Below are 11,785 nucleotides of genomic sequence, written 5' to 3' on the forward strand. Positions count from 1 at the left end.
GCAGTCTTTGTTAGCCATGATTATAATGACTACTCTTTAGCACTATTATATGAGTCTTATGTGCACATGATATATTTTATCTTATTAATCTTCAAAGACACGTGTTCTTGTTTTTGGTAGGCTTAGGGTAAAAAACGTTAACAAAGGGCCGGATTTTAATCACTTGTACTGGATTTGGGGATTAAGCTTTGGACCAATAGAAATGAGACATTCAACCATAAATATGACATTGGGTGTCATATCCACTTTTTACTAACTTCACTAGTTTTGGCTATTTTAGTGGGTTATCGCCAATTGTAATGTGATACGGCACGACTGTTTCAATGTCACTTTACTGGGTTCCAACTTCAAGGGCCTGTCCCCATGTGCCAAATATCAGTACTTCAAAAAATAAAAATTTAAAATTTAAGTTCCCCCTCAAAATGAGTAAATGCATTAGAAATTCCCTAATCTACTGCGCGACTGCACCGCTTTCTAGTTGTCTTTTTGCATCATCCTCTCCTCTATTCATCATCTAATAATGTTGAGACAACAGTCTAACCCAAGGCACACTCCTAATGCCATTTCATCATTCATCCTTCATAATGTTAAAGATGATTAGGGTGTGTGGAAAGGTATAAAATTGGGTGACTATGCAACCATCATGCAAATGTCCTCATAGGATAAAAAGGCAAAGAAGAGGCTTAGTAAAATACCATTGGAAGGGACGTATCTTGAAATTCAAGATAGCAAAATATGGGTAGAAGGTACAGGTGTACCATGTATGCACGACAAGAGACATGCACATGCATCCTTCTATTCTAGCATTTGCATTGCAAGCTTATCCATCAACAAGCATTGAGTGGCAACTTGTGGAGTCATTCACTTGGGACTTTCAAAGCCATGCATGCTGATCTTGGGAAATTATTATTTTTTGATTAACCATCTACTTTTTCATTAATAAACATATATTTTTATATAACGCTAAGTATATTTTTCCCTAAAAGACCAGAAGCTTATTGAAGACTGGAGAGTTTGGCTATACCAAGCCTAAATTCATTAGATTCGGACTTTCCAGACAAAGGTACTCTATTATAATTTAAATCCAAGATTGTCTTGGATATTCAAAAGTCTATGAAAGTAGGAAGGATTTCTAAGAGGATTAGGCTATTATGGTTTATATGTCTTGATGTATTTATGGCATGCTTTTGAGAAGCAAGCATGAAGAGGACAAAAGCAATGTGGCTGTCTACACATATATCTGAGTCTGACTTGGATAATGTAGTTGGAGTAGAATGGAACTTGAGTGAAGTCATCCATAGGGGTGATCTTATAAAATGTAATGCTTGCATTTATTCTGTGGTGATGGCATACAACATCTCTCAACAAATCTTGTACATTGTCTTAGAGTATAGGCGATGGAAAAAGAGTGAGGGACTTGGATGCCATTGGATTCAGAGGAAAAAGTTATGCAGTATGACTTAACGATCAACTTGAGTGATGATGACAATAGAGTCACCCCTATAAATGCAAAATGGACATTGAGTGATGATGACAATAGAGTCACCCCTATAAATGCAAAATGGACATTGAGGGATGTGCGTACATCCTTGAAATTTCTATTAGATGCTATATCATCAGACTACAAATTTAAGGTAGATGGTATTACGTTGGGGGAAGAAGATCCAGAAATACTTTTAGTTGTATGAAATGTTTGTCCTCTATAATCTTGAAGCTTTCTTAATACAATATAATTTTGCACCCATTTATCTTGTCTTGTCGATTCATTTTGTAAAATATTTATTCAACAATATTAAGACGAGATGACCAATGTTAAATGAGAAACTAAACTCAATATTAATTTCATATATATATTTATTACAATGGTATCAATACAAATTGGTTGGTTACAATGTATGAGAACAAAAAAACTCTCTACTTTGGTGGGTCAGTGTCCATAGAAGCTTTGGCCTCTTCGCCTTCCTTGGTTGGCTTAGACTCTGATTTCTTGAATGTTTTCTTTGACTTGCCCTCTTTTTGCTTAGACTATTTTTGTTTTTGAGAAGCCTTTCCCTTCTCCGTGTCTGTTGTTTTCTTCTTTGAAGATGACCCAAATTTCAATGGAGACACTGTGGTGGGAAGTCCTTTCTTTTTCAATGGCTTCTTTACCATCATAGGTGGGATTGATGGTGGTGGGTGAATCTAGATTTGTGGGAAGATTCACACGATTATCGAGCATTAATATGATTTCCTTTGCTCTCACCCACCAAATGCATGTGTATGTATAACATGAAGTTGTGAACTGCACAAAATTATGACAAAAATCTTAGTATATATTAGTAGGATATGAAAGATTAAGGAAAATATATAATTTTTTCACAAATCTTTTTGATGTGTCTGTCGAAAATACTCATAGCTACTCTTTTTGATATGTCGATTGGAAATTTTGATTGCATGTATCTCCATGTGTTTGACCACTCTCCATCCACATGAGCTTCTCTCAGTCTGTAATGAAACCTATACCAATGATAGTCCTTGTTTTAGAATTTTAACTAAAGCTTTATTACAAACTTAAAAGTTATTATTGATATTATTATCAGTTTGTAATGAAACCTATAGAAATGATAGTCCTTGTTTAGACTTTTAACTAAAGATTTATTACAAACTTAAAAGTTATCATTGATAGTCCTTGTTTAGACTTTTAACTAAAGCTTTATTACAAACTTAAAAGTTATCATTGATATTATTATAACTTACAAGCAAAATGAAAAACTGATGTGAAGTTTTATTGTCGAGGAATGGAGGATGGAGTGTTTCTAATGTGCTTATTATGCGTTTAGATGCCCTTCAAAATAACAAACCACATAAACTATTCAATCTAATACAAATTGAATCTTAAACACAACTCTATTAAAATTAAAAACTTACAATTTGGTTTCTCCATGCATTCCAAGCATGGAATTCAAGAAACATGTTTTTCTTTTCTTGATATCAATTATAATTACACTCCAATGGCTCTTAAAAAATAGAGAAAAGAAAAAAACAATTGATAGTTTAGATGTATAAAAGGACATAAAACAAAGTAAAACATATTTAAAATAAAATACTTACTTTTCATTATAAGACACAATTACATATTGCACCTTTTCAAAGTCGCATCTCCTCAATTTCTTCCATAATTCTTTTATCATCAATTCTCCTTTCTTCCTCAAAGGACATTTGTTCTTTTCCCTTCTCAATATTTGCTTGATTTGTAGTCCTAGTATCCCTATCATGCGTAATGTCCTCAATCTTAATACTTGCACCCTTAGGTTTTCTAGCTGGTGGCACATTCAAGATATTGAATGCCCTAGAGTCACTCAATGGTATAGGATGCAATAACTTCTCAAATCTGTATCTTATAAGCTTGCAGGTGTGTATGTCCTTGTCCACAAGAGTGACCCTATGCGCATGGGTAGAATAAATGTAACTATCAATAAAAAAATCTATAATGAAGTCATCCGTGAAGGGCACATACTGCATTGCCGGACCATCTCATCCCAAGCTTCCAATCATCACAAATCTGTCTCATAACTCTCATGAAGGTAAGCTTGGGTATGAGTAGCTCTATATGTTTTTGGGCCTTCCTCATCTCTCTTAGGGAATTCATATGTTAGTTGATTCTTTTTTAACAGCTTTTACTTTGATATTTTGTTTTCACTTGCTGCTTTCTCTGCCAACCCTGGACTTGGTCTAACCCTCCTTGCTGTTTTCTTTGTTCTAGCCATCTATGGCCTATCAATTAGACACAAAATGAAATATGACTTCATAAGAATGTGCCTTATTTGGATTCAAACATTCAAAATGAAAGGGTAGAACAAGAAGAAAAACAGATAATAGGCACATAACATATGTTTACTTTATATAAATATACCACATAGAAAGAAGGCACGCTATGTGTAATGTGTAACAATTGGATTCCTCATATCGTGCTGTCCTTCCATTTAGCATGTTTTAACATTAAAAGACAAACATAGGAAACATCAGCGGTTATTTTGGCTCACTTAGCTCAAAGGATAGAGCATTCCTATGTACCAAAAAACTAACCGATTCGAGTCTAGTTGTGGGCTGGTGAGAGGAACAAGAAAGAATGGTTCAATACGGCATCTAACAGGAAAATCAAGAATTTCACTTCGAATCCTAGACCTTAACACCTTGCTGCTCATGATGTTTCACGATCAATATTGAAAACGAATGGAGAATCGGTAGAACGTGCGGAACTGCATATTGGATTACTCTAGTGTGGCATGAAGCTGCTGGTGCCGAGTCGGCATATTATCCCACGCCGTTATAGCGATACATGGGTATACATAGGTTATGAAAGTCACACACACACACACACACACACACACAGACAGATGTATTTTCTTCTTTTCTTCACAAAGATGGGGTGCTTGTAAATAAGAAGAGTTCAGTGATTCCATGCAGTGGATACATGAGAGCAGAGACTCTCATGATCCATCTATGCACACTAGCTTTGTGTCAAGGGTATATTTTGGATAACAAGTGATGTGTCCTTGAGTTTAGTAGGAGAGGGTGGAAAGGAGAAACACATAATTGATATTTAAGGTCTTATAGACTGGGACATTGTTGATCTTAGATACACCAAGTGTTTTAGTGAATGGGTATGAAATGTAAACCTAGTACTTGTAAAAGTAGTTCATTTAGGACCTCACAATATGGGAAGGACCCAAAACCTAGGATGAAGGAGAAGGTTGTGCATGTGGCCGGTGCTTCGGCTGATGTACGGCGCACTGCACTTGTGAGGTGGTACAGAACAAGAATCCTAGGCTTTGGAGATAAAAGGGCTAGTATGTACATCATGCTCATGTCCTACTACTCCACCACAACCACCACTAGAGCAGCAACATCTTCTGCAGATAGTCGTGTAGCACACGGGCACTTCAACACGTGGTTGAGGACTGTACCCCCGCACCTCCTTTGTATATAAAGAGAACTTTTCTCTTCCACATAGAAGAACGGTGTGTATTTTGAGATCAGTAGACACGTATGGTTTCGTGCTATTGCACCACTCTTCCGTCACCTTAGAGATTATTCATTGACACGCTACATGCTTTTACTTTTGCTGATACTTCTTTCGACCTCAACAAACTGCCCGCATCAACTCCTCTTCATCTCTCATGATACTCCCATCACCTCATACACTAATGCAAAGCTGCAAGAGGTGAGAAAGGTGCATGCTAGATCACAAAAACACCTGTGTCGCTAGAAGAGCTTGCGAGTGATATAATATAAGATGATATTGCACACAAAAAGGGTTGCAATAATACCATGATTGATGATAATGCGAGAGTAGATATGGGTATACATATGTTATGAAACCAAGTAAGGCAAGGAAAGCATACCTTTTGGCCTGATGGAAGGACTGTACGTAGAAGGACATTTGATGTTTCAGGTTTACTGAAATCACACCGTAGTTCTACTACTGAGATGTGGTGTGGCCTTGGTGGTAGTTTTGAAGAGCAATGAAGAGTTGGTGTAGGTGAAGAGCAATTAAAGAGAGATGGTGTGGTCTTGGTGGTAGTTTGAAGAGCAATGAGGAGATGGTGTAGGTGAAGAGCAATCAAAGATAAATTAGGAGAGCTTTGTGAAGGTGAGAAAGTGCAAAGAGCCAGTTGGTGCACCTCGTCTTTCCACATACAGGTTTTTTTAAAAATATCCTTGCCTATTTATAGAATATGTCCATTAAGCCATGTGGTAGTACAGATTATGGGAATTGTGCAATGACACGTGTGGCCACGTGCATTCACACGTGTGACAGTATGTGCACATGTGTGACAGCTACACACATGTGACTGCATATCGACACATGGATTCCCATGTGTTGGGTTGTTCCACACGTGCGAGTTGCACGTGGTGTCCGTTCATTGCCATGTGGCCTCACAACCCTATATATACTTGGATAATTTTAAAAAAAATTCTTTACTCTTAACCCTTCGAGCTCTGCCCCCACAGCCCCCCCTGAGCTGCCCCAACTACCCCTTGCCCCTTGCCCTAGTTGCCCCACCATAGAAAAACAAAGCAACTACTACAGGGATATTTTTGCTTCGGATTTCACGTTTCAATTTGTGTTGTCAACCTTTCCTACCTGGCTCCTAAGCGACCCCCTGGACAGTAGTTTATACTTGGTTGTTCCACTTGCCCCCTCAGATACCCCCAAGAGTAGCTGTGTGTCCCCTAGGAGGCTACCTCCTAAGCGACCCCCTAGACAATAGTTTGCACTTGGTTGTCCTACCTGCCCCCTCAACTACCCTCAGGTGTAATTGTGTGTTCCCTAGGTTGCCCCATCATTGGTAGAAAAATAGCACGAGTAGGGGGGACCGGGTCGATTGGATTTTAGTATTTGCATCGTCTTTCCAACCTTTCCCTAAGCTACTTAAGGCTCAGCTCTCCTGTTGTGTGTCCCCTAAGCTACACCCTTCCAGGGTTATTTATAGGTGCTATTGGTTGGATCCAAAGTTTACTACATAGAAATGGGATCAAGTGATGAAGGTATTCCTGATAGAGGAAAGGGTCAGCAGTGAAATTTTTTGACTTCATAAATCTTGTAGTTGCACAAGATTTGTTTGAGCCCTACAAGGAATGTTTAAATGTAAGATTTGATTGATCACTTCAAGGCGTATTATGAAGAAGAAATTCAAGCTTTCTTTGCATTGACAGATGATAGTGCTATACATATTGAAGGTATGAGGTTTGATCATTTTAGCATGTTGGCGCACAGACATCTTTAAAAAAGGCCAGGTTGCAGAAAAAGTATGATATACTTCCTAAGGATGTGAAAGTCACTATGGAGAAATGTAAGTTACATAGTAGGAAATGTAGGCTTCTTCAACATCATGTGGATTTCCTTTTCTATCTGCATGTAAAATTAGGAATTGAGGATGCTGAAAAGAGCAGTCTTGATAGTTTCAGTGCCGAGCCTGCAGCATTTCTAGGGGACATTGAAAATCAAGAAGAAATGCATGATACAAAAATGGTCATGGATATAGACTAAGAAGAAATAATGAGTAGGGATTTTGATGCTGCTCATTTTAAAGCAAGTTTAATTGTTCTAGAGAAAAATGATGTTTCTATAGAGGTTTCAGAGAAGGAGATCATTCTCCCATGCCTGTTGTTCTTCCCACTAAAGGACAATAAGAGTTTTGTACTCCTAACAGATATCTAGAAGCTCTTGAATTTAAGGAAGGAATATTGTCTTGGTTTGATAGTAGATGGATGTCAAGTCTTCAGATTTTTTAGATCCAAATGCCATTGAGATGAATTTTTTGTGCTTGATATAGAAGCAATAGGTGGCGATTTCATTGGTGCACCTATGGCTATAGAAATGTGCATAAGAATGATTGAAGAAAAGGAAAACACTCTTCCCACAGAAGAAGAATTTTTTGCTATTCAAGAAAGCATGGGAATATTTAATATGGGAAGGGAGAAACCAAAGATTCCATGCTCAAAAGGAGAGATCCCTCCTCAAGGTTCAATTGACTTGTGGGAGGATATGTGACTTGTTGACGATGAGAACAAAAAGGTATTTATAAGAATAAATTCATAACATTTTTTAAAGAGTTTTTTTTTTGTAAAGTAAATTTTTTCTTTTTTTACAACTTGAGATAGCAGATGAAGATGGATTCCTTGGTCGAGGTGGAGGTAAACAAGCTTTCGTTTGTTGGCAGAGACTTAGCCCTTAGCCACTATATTTCAAGGATACCTCCAGACGTGCTGATTATTTACCATTCAAAATATTCAGATGATCCACGCATTCCATTCATGGCTTAAATGTCAGCATACTTAGGATATGGAAGGATATAGTACAATGCAAAAAAGATAATGCAGATAGAGAAGAAGGCTCTCGGTATCGAGGGCAGGGTATTTTTTGTGTTATGCGGCATATGCAAAGGCAATTCCAGATTTGAATACCCATGCTCTTGGAGGCTATCATGGCAAAAGCTATTAAGGTATAGAGGCAAACTACCGGAAGAAGACGAGGCTAAACAATTATCCAAAGATGAGGAAAAATAGCTGTCCAAAAAAAACCCCGAAAAGGAGGGGAGTCTCTTTGAGGAAGATAAATAGTTGAAGGGAAAAAGAAGAAATTTAAAAAAAAAAGTATTTTTCTACTTGTATTGAGAACAATTTTTGTTACAATTTGCATCACCTTGACTTTTTGTCCTTCTCAATCACCATCTTGCATAAAGGTATGCTTTATTTAGCATGATGAGTGTTTATAGTATATTGATGTTAATAATAGTGACTATTTTTATGTGGTATAAACTAACCTATTTTTAAGAATTTCATTGTATCATTGCATTTTCCTTCAGTAGAATGTGTTGAAAAGCTTTCATAGTGCATTTGTTTTTGTTTTTCCGCTACCATGTCGAGTTTTATGAAAATAGTTGTGGTACATGTGGCATAGTGTATTTTTCCATGCCTTGAGTACTCCGTAGCAAGAGGCCCTTGGTTCCTCACAAAGTATGGGCCCTATGCAAACAAAATATGCTTCACATGTAAAAAAACATATTAATTATCATTTTATATTATATTACTTAGTCTATGTATGAATTACATCAAGCAAAAACTCTTACGAGGTAGAAGGTTATGCCCTTGTTCCCCCAAGCAACTACAATTGTTTCCACAAGCGTCTTGATTGTTGTTTTAAAGTGAGTTGCGTAATTGCCTTCAGTCATTTCCTTATGTAATAATTTTATAAAATTATCAAGCTCTATCCAGACTCTCATATGAAGTTTTGTCATCTTTGGATCACTAGCTTGGTTAGTTGTGTGCCAACATTCCCATACTGTTGTATCTTGTTTGTTCTCATAGTTTGACAAGAACCTCCTAGATTTGGCTCCTCCCATTGACACATCTGCCAGAACATCACCAATGGTACATGATTTCTTGTCATCCTTTTTAAGTTTCCCATGTCCACCATGAAAGCCCATGTTAAAGAGTAAAATCTCACATTTCTCTAAACATGTATCCAACAGGTCTGATGGCAAAATGGAATGAGCTTAGTCAAGATGAAGATTTAATAGCTTATCCAGTATTCTAATTTCTACATGTAAAGTAAAAATGTGAACTCTCTCTAGATTTATAGGAAGTATGGGATCCCAATTGGGATCCTCAGGCATAATACATGGCTCACCCTTGAATTCGGCTGTTTTTGTTGACTTTCCCTTACTCCTGGTCTTTGATTTCCCTTTAGCCTTGCTTTGGTCTTGATCAGCAGTTACTTCCTTTGTCGTCTTGTCTCTAGATGGAGGCTTCATACAATCCATTGTAGGGTTGTACCATTCTAGAATGTTCATGCCTGCCATGAAGTAGAGGCATGGGTTTGCACATCTAGGACCACCACACACCCCATACATGCACTTCAATGATTTCAAGTTGGCACTCATGTGCCACTCAACTGTAAAGATTTCTACCCCATCCACCACAAGTGTTTCACCTTTATTCTGAGCATCAATGACACTTGGAATGTCTGTGTGCCAAAAAAACCATTTGAGAGTATCATGACTCTCATCTGGCACTGCATCAACAAATGCCCTTATATACCATAGTTCCATCTATGAGTGTGCGCTATATAATGGCCGGTCTTCCTTACCTTGGGCATAACTTAAAGATTTGTTCATCATCCCTATACTGTTTTTTTCCATTTTTTGATGTTTGAGAATTTGTGCCTCATCAAGCTTGATAACAAAAATAAGATTACAGATTACTTTCTTAGTCCTTTATTGTATATTGATAAAACTTCACCATGGCTAATTGGACCCTTCTAACATCTGTAAATATGTTATTATACATTTCATACCTGAATATTGATTTTTTTTGGGCTTCTCTATAGTCATTAAACCATCAATGTGTATTCACCTATGAACCTTGGAATAGCCAAATTTTATTGGTGTCGTGCCATTGCTATGGTATGCGGTCGGGGTAAGCCAAACACACGAAGATGATGAGGCTTCATACCTTGGATGAGTAGCTTTGATATGGCTCTGTATCCCTTTTTGATTATTGAAACCTTGTCATATGCCTCCACCACCTCATTAGGCTTGACCAAGTTACGAAAGTCATTGCAAACTTCCTTGACTACCTTCCTTCAAAGACTTGCACATTGTGAGAGCTTGAGCATTTCAATCATGTCATAGAAATTCTATCTAGAGGATTATCCAAGTAGAAACCTCCCACACACTATTCATATAGATTTGAGCAAGCCTCATCCATTTCTTCTTTAGCAGCACTTTTAAATTGTCTAGATCTCACTCTTAACCCAAAAGGAGTGCTTTTTAGTTGGGTTTTTTGGAGTGCATGTTCCTCCATTTTGGTTAGTTTGTCTAAGCTTTGTTACCTCTTCCTAAGATGACTGAAGTACCCTTTCTGACTCATTTACACGTTGAGTTGGTGAGATCAGGATGTCTTCTAGTCCTTTAGTAGATTTCTTGTACACACCAAGTATAGTTTCAACCATGTGTGTGTGTGTGTGTGCTGATAATGGAAAATAGTAGCTTGATTATTCAATCTTGAGCAATATCTAAATAAGCCTTCTCTACCATCCCCAATGAATCAAACAAGATCATGCAAGGTGCTAAATGTTGGAGGCTTACCAGTTGATGGGTCAAGAGGTTATAGACCTCCTTGAACCCACAAATCTACATGCTTCTTTCCTACTACATGTAGCCTTTGAGCTTTAGCCTCATCATTATGTAGAGCTTTGTGATGAATTCTTCTCCACATGCAATATTCTTTGTCAAGCACCAAGTTGATATGGTGTCTTTTCTTTAAGTGTGGCTCCATGGATCTCAATGGTAGTTAGTTAGTCGCAATTGAGATTAATGATATAAATAATTGAGACCTATTGGATCTATTTTATTTCTTACAATTTTATTAAAATAAATTATCACATTAGTGTTAGACCTCATAGAACTTGACCATTCCAATCTTAGAGTTCATAGAATTTGACCATTCCAATCTTTATAAATGTCACTTGTCTTTGATTTGCATTTGGTTAGATGACTACTTACACATTTGGGCTACTTTGGTCTCATAAAAGAGGTCTCTTGGTTGGAAGTCATTGCTCCACCCTCATTATTCCAACTATATAGGTACCAAATAGCTCTATGTTAGGAGGAGAAGCATTTCTAGTCTGAGCAGTTGAATGCATGATAGGAATTGGTTTTGATTCCAGATCTAGTTTGGACACCAAATGTTGATTTTGGTTAGATAGTTTGGGATGGATTGGCTATACTTAGAATACAACCAAAGAGGCTACATGTGTAAATTCACCTTCTGTTGGAACTCAATGCTCCACCCTTTTCATTGTCATTATGTGGATGATAGGTTGCTCTATAAGTAAGGCCCTCCATATGAGGCGTTGCACTTGGGTGCCCCAGTTTAGATCAGTTTAGATTGGATGTTGGCCATGTGTGGCTAGATGGTTACAAGATGTCTTATGTACACGTGGAACTATGCTAAGTGGGTGGAAGTATGGTTAAGTGGTACCAAAAAGTGGTGTCATTGACACTCTGTTTTTAGTGGTTTTGAGGACATTTATCAAGAATTCAGAAAAAATTTATTGTCTTTGTTTTTTCCCTCCCACATCTTCTTGTCTCATAACAGCTTCACCAGCCCAATGGCCTACATCGTTCAACCACTCCTCTCCTTTCCCGCTTGTGATTCCAATGACATTATCTCTGAAAAAAATTATTCTTTGTTTTTTCTCTCCTACGTCTTTTTGTCCCATAACATCTTCACCAGC

Source organism: Cibotium barometz, chromosome 23 (assembly GCF_041138505.1).
Source record: "Cibotium barometz isolate CiBa-2024 chromosome 23, ASM4113850v1, whole genome shotgun sequence".
Taxonomy (NCBI): domain Eukaryota; kingdom Viridiplantae; phylum Streptophyta; class Polypodiopsida; order Cyatheales; family Cibotiaceae; genus Cibotium; species Cibotium barometz.